This window comes from Manis pentadactyla, chromosome X, assembly GCF_030020395.1.
Source record: "Manis pentadactyla isolate mManPen7 chromosome X, mManPen7.hap1, whole genome shotgun sequence".
Lineage (NCBI taxonomy): Eukaryota > Metazoa > Chordata > Mammalia > Pholidota > Manidae > Manis > Manis pentadactyla.
In genome coordinates, this window is record NC_080038.1 from 60,860,986 (window position 1) to 60,875,663 (window position 14,678).

Below are 14,678 nucleotides of genomic sequence, written 5' to 3' on the forward strand. Positions count from 1 at the left end.
CATCCTAACTATTCTGTCATCTGTCTGGGTCCCAGTGGAGTGAGCAGCCACTGGGCTTCAGGGCCAAGTGGAAGTAGTGTGTGCCATGGAAGGACACGACAGATGAAGGGAAGGAGAGAGAGGGCCATGGAGGGAACCCATTAGCCATCTTGAGCAAAGAGAGCCAGCAGAGTCATCTCTAGACACACAGCCACAGACACGGCATTGCCAGAGCCAATTTGGGCAGTTGTTGGAGTGGCAGGGCAAAGCATGGCTTTGGGAGTTAGACAGACCAGGCATCTAGTCCTGGACCTGCTGATGCTTGGCTATTTGGTCATTTTTTCAGCTGTGAAATGGGGAGGTTATAAAAAGTACCAGGTCAGGCCCACAATACACACCCAGGAAACAGAAGGCCCCTCTTGCCATCCCTTCCCTCTGAGGCTACCCAAGTGAGGCAGATGGTGGCCCACAAGAGTGGGAATAGGAACTGCGCTGGCAGGGAGGAGGCTTTGCTAGGTTTGTCCTGAGTCCAGTCCAGAGTCTCTTTCCTCTTGGCTCCTTCCCCTTGGCTGGGAAAACTAGTTGTCATAGAAGATAGGAAGGAGGTCAGGGGCAGGGGTCAGAGTCCCTGTGAATGACTCCGTGGCCAGCTCTGACTGGGGTCTCTTGGCATTCCCTACCTATGGGGTCTTTCTAGAAACTGAGACAGAGGCTGCAGACACACCAAATCCATAGTCTTGGCTCTTATTCCATCCCCTTTCCAGAGGGGAGGACAGGTGTTGGTGCAGATGAGGAAACTGAGGCTCTGTTTAATGACTAGTCCAAGGTCATGCAGCTGTGGGATTGACACAGGATTCAAACCCACCAGACCATACCCACTGTCCCTTTAATCATCTTTGTCATCACCCTACCCCTGACCTTCACCCTCAGTGTCCTAGGCCCCTGGCCATGACAGACTGATGATGTGTGCTCTCTGCAACACCTCTGTGTTTTCCTACCTCTGGTGTTCTCCTTACCTGGCTCCTCTGGCCTGAAATGTCTACTTTGCCCTGCCCTCCCCACTCCTCCACATCCAGCCTCTTTCCTCTCCTGGGCTTGTGGAAATCCTCCTTATTCTTCAAAGCTGTGATGCCTCTTCTGATTCCCCAAAGCTGAAGGACTTGCTGTGCTCCCAGAGGACTTAGTTGCCTTCTGCTCTTATGTTGCTGGTTGCTGTGACTGCAGAACAAGAGAGATCTTGGAGATCGTTAAGGCAAACCCTCTCAGTGCTCTGAGAGGGACCCCAGGAGAACCAGAGAGAGGACGGAGTTCTGATGCTCTCCTGCTTTTCTCCCCAAACCTTTGGCCACTGGTTCACAGTCTCTTTCCTGTTGTAGGACCTCAGGACTTTAGAGCTTCCCTCCCCTCTCCCCTCCTCTCCTTCCCTGCCCCTCCTCTCTCCTCTCCTCCTTTGTCTCTCTAGGGGAGCTCATGTATGATGAAGGCTTAAGGACAATATTTCTAATTGCCTCCAGGTTATCTCCACCAGGATGTCCCCGACTCACCTCCAATTTAATGTGTCCTAACTAAATCCATTAGCTGCCGTCCTTTCCAAATCTGCCTTTCTTCTTGTGTCCCCTCTCTCAATGGATGGCATCACTCCATCCCCACCAGAATCCTGGAGGCATCCTCCACACCTTTCTCTTCCCATCCCTGTCACATCCAATCAACCACCAAGTCCTGCCCATTACATGCTGAATCTACCTGCTTCTCTCCAGCTCCATGGTTTCCACCTTGGTCTAGGCCTCATTGTCTGCTTCCTGTGTCTGCCTGCTCCCCTCCTTCCTTCATTCACTTTGCTCCCCACCACTAGCTCAGGTACCACAAGGTGGTCAGAAAGTATGTTTCAAAAGGCAAAGCAGACTATGCCACTGCCATGATCAGACACCCCAGGGATTGAGAATAAAATTCAAGAGCCTACAGCATCTTACCTTGCTCTTCTCCTTCCTTACCATATTGAATGTTCCCAGGCCATTTTCTGCTCCTGAGCTTGGCCCAGGCCACTTCACCCTTTACTTGGCCAGGTCCTCCTCAGCCTCTGGGTCTCAGATGATACATCACTCTCTATGTGTCCTTTAGGATTCAGCTCAGGTGCCACCTCTTCCTGGATGCCTTCCCAGACTTCTCTTCCCCTCAAGTCTAGGTTAGATGCCCCTCCTGTGGACTCTCATCCCTCTCCAATACTGTCCCTTGCTGCTCTGTATATCTCTGGATTGTAAATACCTGGGCACTTGTTCATTTTTCCCACCAGACCAGGGACTGGAAAACTATAGTCCACAGGCCAAGTCTGGCCTACTGCCTGTTCTTGTAAATAAAGTCTTATTGGAACACAGTTATGCCTATTTGCTTAAATGTTGTCTTTGGCTGCCTTCACACTGCAACAGCAGAGCTGAGTAGATGTGACAGACTGCAAAGCCCCATGTCATGACTATGTGGCCCCTTATAGAAAAGGTTGCTGACCCTTGCTCTAGACTATTTGCCCCATGACGGTAGGGAGTGTCTGTCTGGTTCATTGTTGGACATTTAGTCCCCAGCACAATGGCCAGTGGTTGGCAGGTGGTGGAGAAACATTTGTCAAATTGTGCTTGAAGTGTATATGGTCACAGAATAAGTGTGAGATTCCCAGGGTCCCTGGATCCCCAAGTTGACTCTGTCCTTTGGTTTCTCGGTTCTGTGTCCTCAGGGGAAAAGAATGACATCAGATCCCTTGTGCATTCCCAGCCTTCCCCGGAGCAGGGTCAGGCCCAGAGGACAGAGAGGTTGTGTGGCTATAGACCAATGAAGAGCTCAGGGCCCTGGGGCCCTGGGGCTGCCCTGGGGCTGCCCTGAAGCAGGGCAGGCTCTACTTTGTCAAAGATGCACACTCCCACCCCAAGCATGTCCCTGGCACTAAAGCAGTGGTTCTCTATCAGGGAAAATTTTGCCCCCAAAGGGATATTTGGCAACGTCTGGAGACATTCCTAGTTATCACATATGAGGGGCCAGAGGGAGGTAGCCGCTAGTGGCACTTGGCAGACAGAGGCCAGGGATGCTGCAAAACATGCTACAGATGCATAGGATAGGTGCACACTACACAAATTTTCCTGCCCAAAATGTCAGTCAGGCTGAGGTTGAGAAATTCTTGAAACAAGATTTCTCAGCCCTGTACATGCATTAAAAACACCTGGTGCTTAGGCCCCAGCCTAGATCAAATCAGAGCAGAATCTCTGGGCTAGGGCCCAGGCATCAGCATTTAAATAACCTCCCCAGGTGATGCTAATGTGAAGCCAGTGCTGAGAACCTCCGAGCTAGAACCTACTTTCTGGGGAAAGTTTCCAAGGATGAACCTACATGTAGCCCCTAAGTCACCCAGGAGAGTCTTTGCCTCCAATATTCGGCCTGACTGCCAGGCCTTGGAGCCTGCTGGTCATTTGACAAATCTGGCTGCTGCACGCATGGGGTCTCTCTGAGCACCGAGGGGCCAGAAGAGCCCGTCTTCTCCCCTTTCCCTCCCCTGCCCATCTCTGGAGGAGGAAGGGTGCTGGTAGAGGAAAGGAGAAGGGCTGGGGAGCACAGCTGGGATTCCAATCACCTCCGACCACAAAAATATGTATCAAGCCATCTCTCCCCCTTCTCCCCTTTCTAAGCCAAGCTGTAGAAAGAAGCACCCCCTTCCTGAAAGCAATCCAGAGGCCCCAAGCTGATGTGAAGAGAGGGGCTCAGCAGTGTGGATGCTGGGGAGGAGGAACCAGAGCCCCTAGCTTCCTGAGCTGGTCCTGGTTTGAGGGGATGTGTGGGAAGCTCCCTGCACCTCTTAAATCCCACCAACCCCTGGGCCTAAGTAGGCTTGGTGGCCCAGGAAAGGAAGGTACCAGGTGGCTAAGAGAAGGTGAATTTCTTTGTCATGGGACAAACTTTACTTCTCCACAGGGGAAGACCCGGACTGGCTTCTGCATCCCCTCTCCAAGATGTTGCTTAGCGTCCATCCCAGAGTATGGGCCTTCCCCTCCAGGGCAACCTCTATGCTTCTCCTGGGCTAGGCAAACCCTGATCCCAGCCTAGGCTATTCCAGGCAATGCTGCTTAGCCCCTGAGTGCTGGGAGAAAGGGAGGCCTGAGAGAGCAGGGCCAGGCTTCCATGGGACTCCCTGACTGGGAGACTTCTCTAGCCCAGGGGCTGTTGGGATTCAAAATTGGAGAGGCTACAGGTCAGCCAGGGTCTGACAGTAAGCCTGCAAGGAAGCAAGGAAGCTAGGCCAGATCTGGGCTTCAGGGCAAAGTCCTGGGGCCTCAACTGGAAAGCTGTTGCCAGAGGGACAGGCCAGAGGCACAAACAGACTGAAGCTAAGAGGCAGATTCATGCTGCACAGAGTTAACCCTGGTGGGTGCTATCTGAAAACGCCAGACAAGGCTCCTGAGAGCACCAGAACAAGATCCTGACTGCCCTGCTTTGGTGAGGGGAATGGAAGGGGGCTGGGAAGTGGCAGGCAGGTAACATCAGAGTCAGATCTTGAAGCATGAGGGAGAAATCACAGAAAACAAGAAATCAAGTGGGAGGACACAAAAACAGGGGCAAATACCCAGAGGTATGACATCTGTATGGGATGCCCTGTTGAGCCTTGGAGATGGAATGCATGATGTGAGCAGGCCAGAGGTGGAGCTGAGGTGGGGGAAGGAGTGCTCAGTATGGGAAGGTCTGTGTGTCCACTTGGATGAGAAACTGGACTATCCTGAGAGCCATGGGGAGTTACAGACGTCCTTGAAGCAGAGCAAGCTATATGATCAGATTTGACATATGGAACATTTCTTTTCCTCTTGGTTGGAGGCTGGATTGGAGCATGGACAGATCCAAGACCTGGAGACAAGGGACCCTCTGGAGGCTAGTGCAATGGTCTAGCTGTGGGCCCATTCAGTTGATGACAGAAGTCATAAAAGGCGGTGGAGAGCTTTTGTGGCATTATTCTGCTGGCACTAGTTAGCGTGAAGAAGACTGGGGTGATCTTTCAGAAAGTCACATCAGAGTTTTGCTCACTTTGTTAAAACATTCTAATGGCTCCTTCCAGCTCCTAGGAAAAGTCTACATTCTTTCCTATGAGGCCTGGGTGCCCTGGTGCCTAGCCATTTCTCTAGCCTCATCTCCTACCAGGCACAGCCCCTGCCTCTGAATTCTTAGCTTTGGCTCTAAATGCAGCTTCTTTCAGCTGGCTCCATAGTTGCAAGCTCTGCACTTGACATATGCACTTCCTACCTGAAATACTCCAGTGCCCCCTCCCGCCCTCTCCTCTCCTTGGCCCGACTGCCCCACACACTGGGCTCCAGCCTACTTGCTGTCCAGGCCTCAGCTTTCCAGGAGGTCCTGCATGAGCACCACCCCTCTTCTGGGCTCTCTCAGACCCTTGGACTGCTCTCATCTCAGCCTTTAGTAACCTGGAGAGTGATTATCTGTAAATGGCGGGAGGTCAGAGGTCATGACCAACTTTTTCACCACTATCCCCCAGCTCCATACATAGCTCTGGCACATGCTCAATGCATGTGGAAGGAAGGAAAGAAGGAAGAAAGGAAGGAAGGGAGGGAGGGTAGGAGGAAGGAAGGAAGAGGGAAACATCAAAAGTGATGTTCAGCTGATAGATGGGGATATTACTCCTAGAGACAGAGGATGGAGTTTACTTTGGGGGTAAGGAAAGATGGGTTTAGTTTAGGCCCAGTTGAACTGGAGGTATCTGAGGGTCACTCTAGAGGACATACCAAATAAGCTGTCTACTCTGTGGGCCTGGAACTCAAGGAACAGCTTGGACTTGACCAGTTCACCAAGAGGTGGGAACTAAAGCTGTGGGAATGAATTTGAAACTTGATGTTTTTGATTCTGAAGTAAACAGTCAGCCAAAAACCAGTACAGTTTGAAACCCTGGTGGCCTAGGATGTAACAGGAAGAGGTGGAGAAGGCAGTGGGAGGTGGCGCCCTCACCCTGTGGGGTTGAGGGACATCCCCCCCTCTGGAGGTGTCCCAGCTGTCACACGGCTCCAAAGGAAGAGAGGGCTCTGACTGTGGGGCCTGGCTGGAGAATGGGGGCTAGACAGACTAAAGGTCTCCCTGGCCTCCTTGTGCCCCCCACATACCCACCGGGTGCCCTCAGTGTTCCTTGGGTATTTCCCCCTGGTTGGAGCTTGTGGATCCCGGGTTGCTGTGAGTATCCTATCTCCATGGACTCACTGACACCCCCTTCCCCATCATCTCTTCCTTGCCTAGCAGGCCTCTGTAAGTCAATGCTCCTGCTCTTTCCTTAGCTGGGCCCAGGAACCCTGCCAAACATTGTGCTTCCTGGCCTGGGGATAACTCAGGCTTCCCTCCCCAGCACCACCTCATCCCCCAGCCCCTGAGTTATGCCATAGGCTGAGCCAGGAGAGGAGCCGAGGGGCAGCTGGACTCCAGGAATCAGAGTGCTGGGGAGGCAGGCCCAGGCCCCTGCTCTTCATGCCAGCCAGGCAGCACCCACAGGGGCTAGAGGCACTACACACCAGGTATCAGGGCTGGGGGTTCCTGGGAGGCCCAGCAGGCTAGCCTCAGCAGTCCAACATGATAGTTGGACCCTGGGAACCAGCAGGTCTGTAAGTACCCACTAAGTTGTAAGCTCAGACCCTCTGTGTAGCAGGTCAGGCCTTCTCACTTAAAGCCTTGAGCTTTTCCATTGAAAAGGGAGGGGCCACTAGAGTTCTAGAGACCACAGGCCTGACATAAAATCCTGGGGTCACTTTTTCCTTGCTGACTGACCTTGGGCAAGTAAGTCACTTTGCCTGAATTGTCCTCAGTTTGCTCATCAGTACAATGGGGATAAAAAACTCTCCTCACAGACTTGTTGGGAGGATTAAGTGAAGGAACATGTGGAAACTGCTCTGTAAACAGTCCAGGGTTGTAACTGTAAGGGTGTTATATTAATCTACATGGCTAGGATGGAGAGGAAGAAACGGGTGGCTCTCTGATTTTCTGTCATCTGGGGGCACATTCTCCAGTTCTTCCACTTGATACTATGGGATTCCTTGAGGCCTCGGCCCATGGAAGGTCGAGGCTCAGAAGCTTGGTTGCATATTTTTCTGGAGGACCTTTAGCAAGCGTCTTGACTTTTCTGAGCCTCAGTGAGCTGTATTCAGAGGGATAAAGAAAGGGAGAATGTCTCCTCTCCCCACTACTTCCCAAAGTCTCTCCCTCCGTGTAACCAAGGTGGCAATCAAATGAGAGGTTCGCACAGAGGTGAGGCCCAAAGGGCCACACCCTTCCCAGATGTGCTGGGGTTGGGGGTTACTGGAGAAATGCAGACATGTGGAGGGCAGGGCCAGGGCTGGCCTGTGTGTATGATCAAAGGCGCAGGGTGGGGTGGGGAAGGGGGTGGCGGGGAGTTCTTTGCATTGCTGAGCATTTGGTACTTTCTCTTGGTTGCTTAGATGCCTTGGTATTTCCCCCTTCCCCAGTGTTCACCAAGGGTCTGTGCCTGAAGCCCTCAGTCAGGCCCAGTGAGAGTAAAAAGCAGGCTGCTCACCTGGCTGCTAGTGAGCAGGTTGGTGGATTGCCTGCCCTGCCAGCTCTCTGAGCCCCAGCCTAGCTGACTGCCACTTTGCCTAGCTAGAGCACGTGTAGCTATGGGCTGCAAGCTCCCTGGACTGATTGCTAGAGGGCTGTTCTCACAGGCTGGCTGTAGAACACCCTCTGGAAAGTGTCCCTCTGCCCCTTGCCTGGTGCTTGCCAGCCTCCAGTGTGGGTGAGAAGTGGCCAGTGCTGTGGGTAGGTCTGAGCCTCTTGGCTTCTTAGCCCAGGGTAGCAACTCCTGTGTGGCACTGTGGGTGTGCGCAAGCCTGTGTTCTGTCCTGGGCTGGAGGAGGTGGAGTTCAGTTCTGCAGCCCTGCAGCCTCCTTTGAGGAAGGAAGATGGGAGCAGAAATAGCAGCTTTGTTCTGGAGGAGAGGAGGAAAGATACAGGAAGGCCACTCCAGTACCCCCTGGGCTGTCAACTCATCCAGGAAGCATGCCTCTGAACAATGCCCAGGCCAGCCTATCCTGAGTGCTATGTCCCATACTTGGTGGGAGTGCTGGGGGAGCCACCTCTGAACCATGGTTCCCAGGGACAGCTCACCAGGGTCAGGGCTAGGCCAGGCCAGGGTCCTGAGCCCCTACAACCTGGGAGGAGGCATGTGATGGCCCAGAGGAGCGACTCCTCCAGCCTTTGTTCTTGGCTGGGCAGGTGGCCACTCAGGATGTCATAGGATGGTGGGGAGAGGGGTTGGGATAGACAGTACTCCTTTTTCATTTCCCTTGGGAAGGCAAACTAAGGGAACAGACACTTGGCCCAGAATCATGCTAGAATTGGAATTTCAGCACAAAATGGAAGGGAACCCCAAAGTGTGTTTAGTTGCCTTCTAGAGTTTCTGCTCCATGGGGGTAGGGACTTTGTTTTATTCTGGGCTATATCCTCAGAGCCTACAGCAATGCTTGGCACATAGCAAGAGCTCCAGATATATCTGTGACTATGTGAAACCTTTGCTTTCTCATCTGATGCTCTACGCACTGGACAGAAGGCTGCCAATGCTCAGAGTGCTCTGGACTCATTACCCTGGGTTCCAGTTCAGTGTACAACCCTTTCTAGCTAGGTGACCTTAGTACTCAGTTTCCTTATCTGTAAAATGGAAACAGCTATTTCCACCTTTGAGTTGCTAGTAAGACTTTTGGAGATAGCTGTTGGTGCTTTCCTGGCACATAGCAGATGCTCCTTAAATGTTAGCTCTCTCTGCCTTTCTTGTTTCTGAGTCATCTCTTGTCCTGGCTGAACAGTACAGCAACCTTGGATATTCACCATTATCTCATTTGATCTTCACAACAAGGCCTGTCAGGTGTGGTTCTGTCTGTATCTCCATCTTACAGATATGGAAACTGAGGCCCAAGGAGAGAGCTTCTGGTCACACAGTAAGTGCTAGAGGCAGCATTTTTATGCCATACTGGTTGGCTCTTGGCCTTTTTCTCAAATGCAAAACTTGATTCTTACCATTCATAATAGCTTATGTCTGACATTAACTGTGTAACATTGGGCACCTCATTATATCTCTATGAGCCTAATTTTTTTCAGCTGTCCAATGGGAATAATTATCCCGACTCCTCTGTCCTTGATGATAATCCAGGGCAGTCAGCTAGATCAGCCACTCTTTGCCTTCCCCTTGCTTCTCTCCAAGTGACTGACAGACAGTGTGCCTCCCAGGTATTCCTGGCAAGGAGGCTGGAACTCCAGCCCTTCTGCTGTCTTTCCAGGAAACACATCTGAATGTCAGTGAGTGAGAGGGATGTTATTAGAGGGGCAACACTGGGTCAACTCTAGTTTATTAAAACAGCAGTAAGTCAAAATTTAAAACTATTATTAGCAACAAATGACTTTGACACACTGTGCAACTGATTGGGGCACACCAGTGGGTCATGACCCCTCAGGGAGAGCTGCTGGTGTTTCTGATAGCTCTTTTGCAAACATGCGAAGTTGTAGGGAAATGAAGGCAACCGTTAGTATTGTTTTAATAATTATCATTGTTCCTATCCCAGGAGGCTAAGTAGTTCAGGAACCAGACTGCTTGGGTTCAAATACTGGCTCTGGCACTTCCCAACTGTATGACATGGGGCAAGTTACTTAACTTCTCTGTGTCTCAATTTCCCTATCTATCAAATGTGGATAATGATAGTAGTCTCTGATTCCCAGGGTGGTTTGAGTTTCACACAAGATCATGTAAATAAAATGTTTAGTGCTGTGTGTAGGTCAAGGGTCAGAAAGCTCCAACCTGCAGGCCATGTTTGGCTCTCTGCTTGCTTTTGTAAATAAAGTTTTATTGGTACACAGCCGGGTTAATGTGTTTAGCCACCATCGATGGCTGCTTTTTTGACACCAGTGCAGAACTGTGTAGTTGCCACAGAGACTGTACTTTCTGGACCCTTGCAGAAAATATCTGCCAAACTCTGTGCTAGTTCACAGAGGAATTGTTCAACAAATGTGAGCTGTTACTTCATGTCATTTCATTCTTCTAAAAACTCATTCATTATATGCATTAGCAGTTCTAAGTCCAGAGAGGGGAAATGAGTTGTCCAGGGCCACATATCTAGGAGGGTACAGGGTTGGGTGTGGAACCCAGGCCCCTTGACTCTTAATCCAGGGAACTTTCCAGTACATGACACTGACCAGGATCCTACATGCTTAGAGTCCTTGGGCTCAAAGTTCTTCCTTCCAGACTTGGAAGGAGCTGGCTTAGGTCCTAGGTCAAGGGATGCCAGCTGTCAAGCCCAGGGACCCTCCTCCCTCCTTGTGGCAGAGGCTTTGCCAGGTCAATTGGCACAGAGCCGCTTCTTCACCCCATGTAGGCCTGTCAGTTCCCTTCTCTGCCTTTCTATCCTTGGGTCCATTGGCCTGCTAGGCTGGGCTGCGATGGCAGCTTTGCTGGGTAATTAATGTTTCTGTACCACACTCAGGATTCTTATCTGCTTGCTGGCCTTGCCCTTGTGCTTGTAATGGACTGGTTGAGAACATTTACATTTCCTTTGCTCTGTGTTCCTGTCCAACAGCAACTATGACATAATTATGTTGCTCTCCCTTATCCTTAATCCTCTCAAACTGCCTAGTTATCTTTAATTTCCTGTCCATTTCCCTTATTGAGGAGCTAAGTGGAGATATGTCAGGCCCAAAGTGATGGGATAACATGGGAAAGCTCATAGATGCTCACCCAGGGTCGCTGGGGACCAGAGAAGAAGCTTGGCTTCCAGAGCTTGTGCAGGCTGGCAGGGCACACCACTTCCCAGTCTGGAACTCATCTGTTAACAAGTATAAATCACTGGTAGTGGCATGGAGGGATGACTTCTGATGTGTCTTCTCCCAGCTTGGGTGGTCTGGGAGTCTTGAGACCTAATTTCAATGGTCTCAGTAACTTCTAGCCTCTCTACCTCCTCCTGGCACCTATACCAAATACTATTCCTGTCCTCACTGTCTTCCCCAGGTCTCATGACCCCAGGAGTGGCAGGCCCAGTACTAATTATAGCTACAGTGAGGGTATGTGTATGTATGCACACATGTATGTGCAGGCTCACACATGTTCCAGTGACCACAGACTCCCATTGACAAAGGGTCTGGCATATGGTAAGCACTTAAGATTTGCTCATTTTCTTCCTCTCTTGGGTAACCATAGACAGAGCTAACACTGGGCAGAGCTAGTTGGGGTGGTAGTGGGAGCCACACAGTAGCTCTTCCATCAGTTTTATCAAATTACTAGATTAAAGAGGTGTGTTCTTTCTGGGAGGGTGTTCTGTGTTCTGTGTGTGTGTGTGTGTGTGGTCTATGAAATAATGTGCACTTTGGGTATGGAGTGTGTGTTCTCTGAGTGTATGTACTACATGTATTTGGCATGTGGGCATGAGTGTGCATGGCATGCTGCTAGGTATGTGCCCATGGGAGTGGGTGCAGGCTGGAGAGTCCAAAGCATAAGCTCTGAAATCAGGCTGACCTGGGTTTGACTCCCAGCCCTGCATTTTCTCATGATGTTACCATGATCCCTGAATTTATCTAAGTCCCAGTTTCCTCACCTGTAAAAAAGGGGAAAGGTACAAATTCAAGCTCACAGGGATGTAGAGAGCATGAAATGTGCTAATGAAGGCAAGATTCCTAGCACATAACCTGGCATGCGGTGAGTGCACAACAGATGATAATTATTGATGATGATGATAATTAGTATGTGGAGAGCTTGGCTGCCAGGGGCATATGTGTCATGTGGGGAGTGTGAGCATGTGCATATGCATGCTAGTGTGAGCAGAGTGTGTGAAGAAAACACGATAGGAGCACCTGGAGGTGTTGGGCAGATGCTGGGGATGCCCACCTGGAAGGAAGCCCTGAAAGCAGGAGCAAGGGCCACATGTGCACACACAGATTGCTGAGAGAGGCCTCAGCTTGGGTATATGCATCTGATGACTTAATGAGCCTTTCTTCCCCTCTCAGCAGCAGGATTAATCGGATGAAAGTGGGCAAAGGAAAATGTAGCTCAAATTCAGAAAACAGTCCCTGAAAGGGCAGCCTATTAGCTTAAGAAGCGGTCTCTCCCAGGACCCTCTGTGGCTCTAACCTGAGGCATTTCAAAGCCCACCCAAGAGAGGGGAGGAGAAAGCTGGGGAGGTAGGGAAGAGACAACAGGGAGCCAAGGAGCAGATGCTGGGAGGCAGGCTGGAGAGGAGACTGGGAAGGGTGGCATGTTGGCAGGGGGTCCTGGGGTTGGAAGAGAAGGGGGGTCTGAGAAGGAAGGAGAGAACTGGGCTCTGGAGGGAAGGGAAGGGAAGCCACCTCCATCCTCTCCCTGGGTGCCGTGGAATGTTATTTAGGCCACGTGCTGTAGCCTCCCAGTGAATCATGGAGGCTGATTCTAGGGCTGTTTCATGCTCCTGTGACTGGGCTGGCAGTTGAGAATGTGGAAGGTGACCAAAACTGCAAGGTGATTTAGGGACACCTTGGATGTGTGGCAGAGATAATCCTCAAGCAGGGACTGAGTTTAGGAACCAGACACACTACAGTTCCCTACCTCCCTTTCATGGCATTTCAGCCTTGTGCCCTCTCCTTTGGCTTCTGTCTTTTAGTGCACCACCTAGCCTGGCCTAGCCCTTGGTTGCTCTGGGGCTCAGCTGAAGCTGATATGCCATGTACACCAGCAGTTGGTGGCTGGCCTCCCTTACCACCAGCTGCTGCAGGTCTGAAGTCCTATCTAGCTTCCAGTACTCTCCAGGACGGACCTGTACCCCTGAATGGGGAGACTTCTTTGGCTACAGTTGAGATGGTCATCCGAGGACCTCCAAATTCTCACACTTATGGTCTCTACCCTCATCCTCTTTACTTTGTGCCTGATTATCTCTTAATTGTCTGTGGGCCAATCAAGGCAGGGACCACAACAATGCATTTTATTAATGATAAAAATTGTGGTGATGATCATAATATATTGCCAATGAAGATAGTGACAGTATCAGTGGTGGTAATGAAGGTGTTAATAATAAATCATAATAGCATTAATGGTGATGGTGGTGGTGAAGGTAATGGTGAGAATGGCAATAGGGCATGATGATGATGGTGATGATACATGTGGTAATGGTAATGGTGTTTGTTACTGGTAATAGTAATGGTGATAGCAGTAGTAAAGATGATGATGTGGAGGTGATGATGTTCATGTTAGAGATAGAAATGGTGTCAAGGAAGACGATGAGGGGGATGATGACAGTTGAAGCAGTAATAGCAGGTATGATGATGGAAGTGGAGATGGTAATGTAGAGGTAATGATGGTGGTGGTGAAGGTGGTGATGATGGTAGGTGTGGTGCTTGTGATATTCGAGGTGGTGGTGGTGGTGATCCTGAAGGTGTTAATGATGTTGAGAGTAATGGTGGAGGCAGTGGTGGTGATAGTGGTTGTGGACATAATGGTGAGGATGGTGATGTTGGTGGTTATGATGGCAGTAAAAATGGCAATGGGGATGGAGATGGTGATGACAGTGGTAATCGTGATGGTGATGAAGACTGTAGCAACTGATGATGGTGATGACAATTATGATACCCAAGAATCTAATAGGTCTACTCACTAGGTCTGTTATTTTCTATGTTATTTCTGACTTTTCTTCTAATACCCACAATCCTAGCTTTACCTTATTGTCCATCCTTCACTATTGCTGGGGAGTTATAAAATTGGACCAACCACAAAAAAAAAGGAACAGCAGCTAGTTTCAAGAAGAGTAGCTGGGTCCCCTGGTATATATTGTTTGGAAAGTCATAATTCAGGCAATGATTTTCCCCATTTCCACTAAAATCAAAACAGCAAAGACATGGCATCAGAGATTAAAACTAGATATTAAGAAGAGCATCCAAAATAGTAAGGAATGCAATGTTAGAAAGAAACCGGAGGAAGGTTATGGAATGTTCTACCTTTGAAATGGTGCAGAACGAGAGAGTCTACCCACATTAGCCTGCATGGATCATGCCTAAAGGTAGGGGAGTGGATGTGCTGATCTCTGTAGGTCAAGACCAACTTCGGCAGTCTGAAAGTTTGGCTTGCTAGGTAGGGAAGGGAGGTCGATTCATCTACTGAAACCTGGAATTCCACCTCTAAAGCTAGTGGTGAGGAAATGAGGAGAGGAGGTTCAGGAAGGGAAGAGGCAATGCAATCTGGTGTTTTAGAAAAATGTTGCCATTCTCAACCAGATTTCTTGTGGTTCTGAGTGGGAGGTGATACAGGCTATGGGCCTCTGTGGCACTGCTTCCAGCCCTGAATTTGCCAGGAGGCCACCCTTCAGGGCCATGGCTCCCATCCCCTAGTCAAACTGTAGTTAGAAGGGGAGAGGAAGGAAAGAGGGACAGACACTACTCACTGTTCCCAGGAGGAATCTGCTTTTTCCCACAGACTTTTGGAGCACTTAGCTCCTCCACAATTCCCTTGTCCCCTCCTTCCTCTCAGGTTCCTGATTTCTGAAAGACACTTGCTGAAGCCCATCAGGGATGGGCTTCCTGTAGCAACTGCATGGGTACCAAGGCAATGGTCACATGCCAGGGGAAGGCAATGCTGCTCAAATAGCATGGGCTTTAGAATCAGAACCAGGACCCAGTCCTACATTAATTACCATGTGACTTTAGATGTAATGGTGCTACTCTCTAAG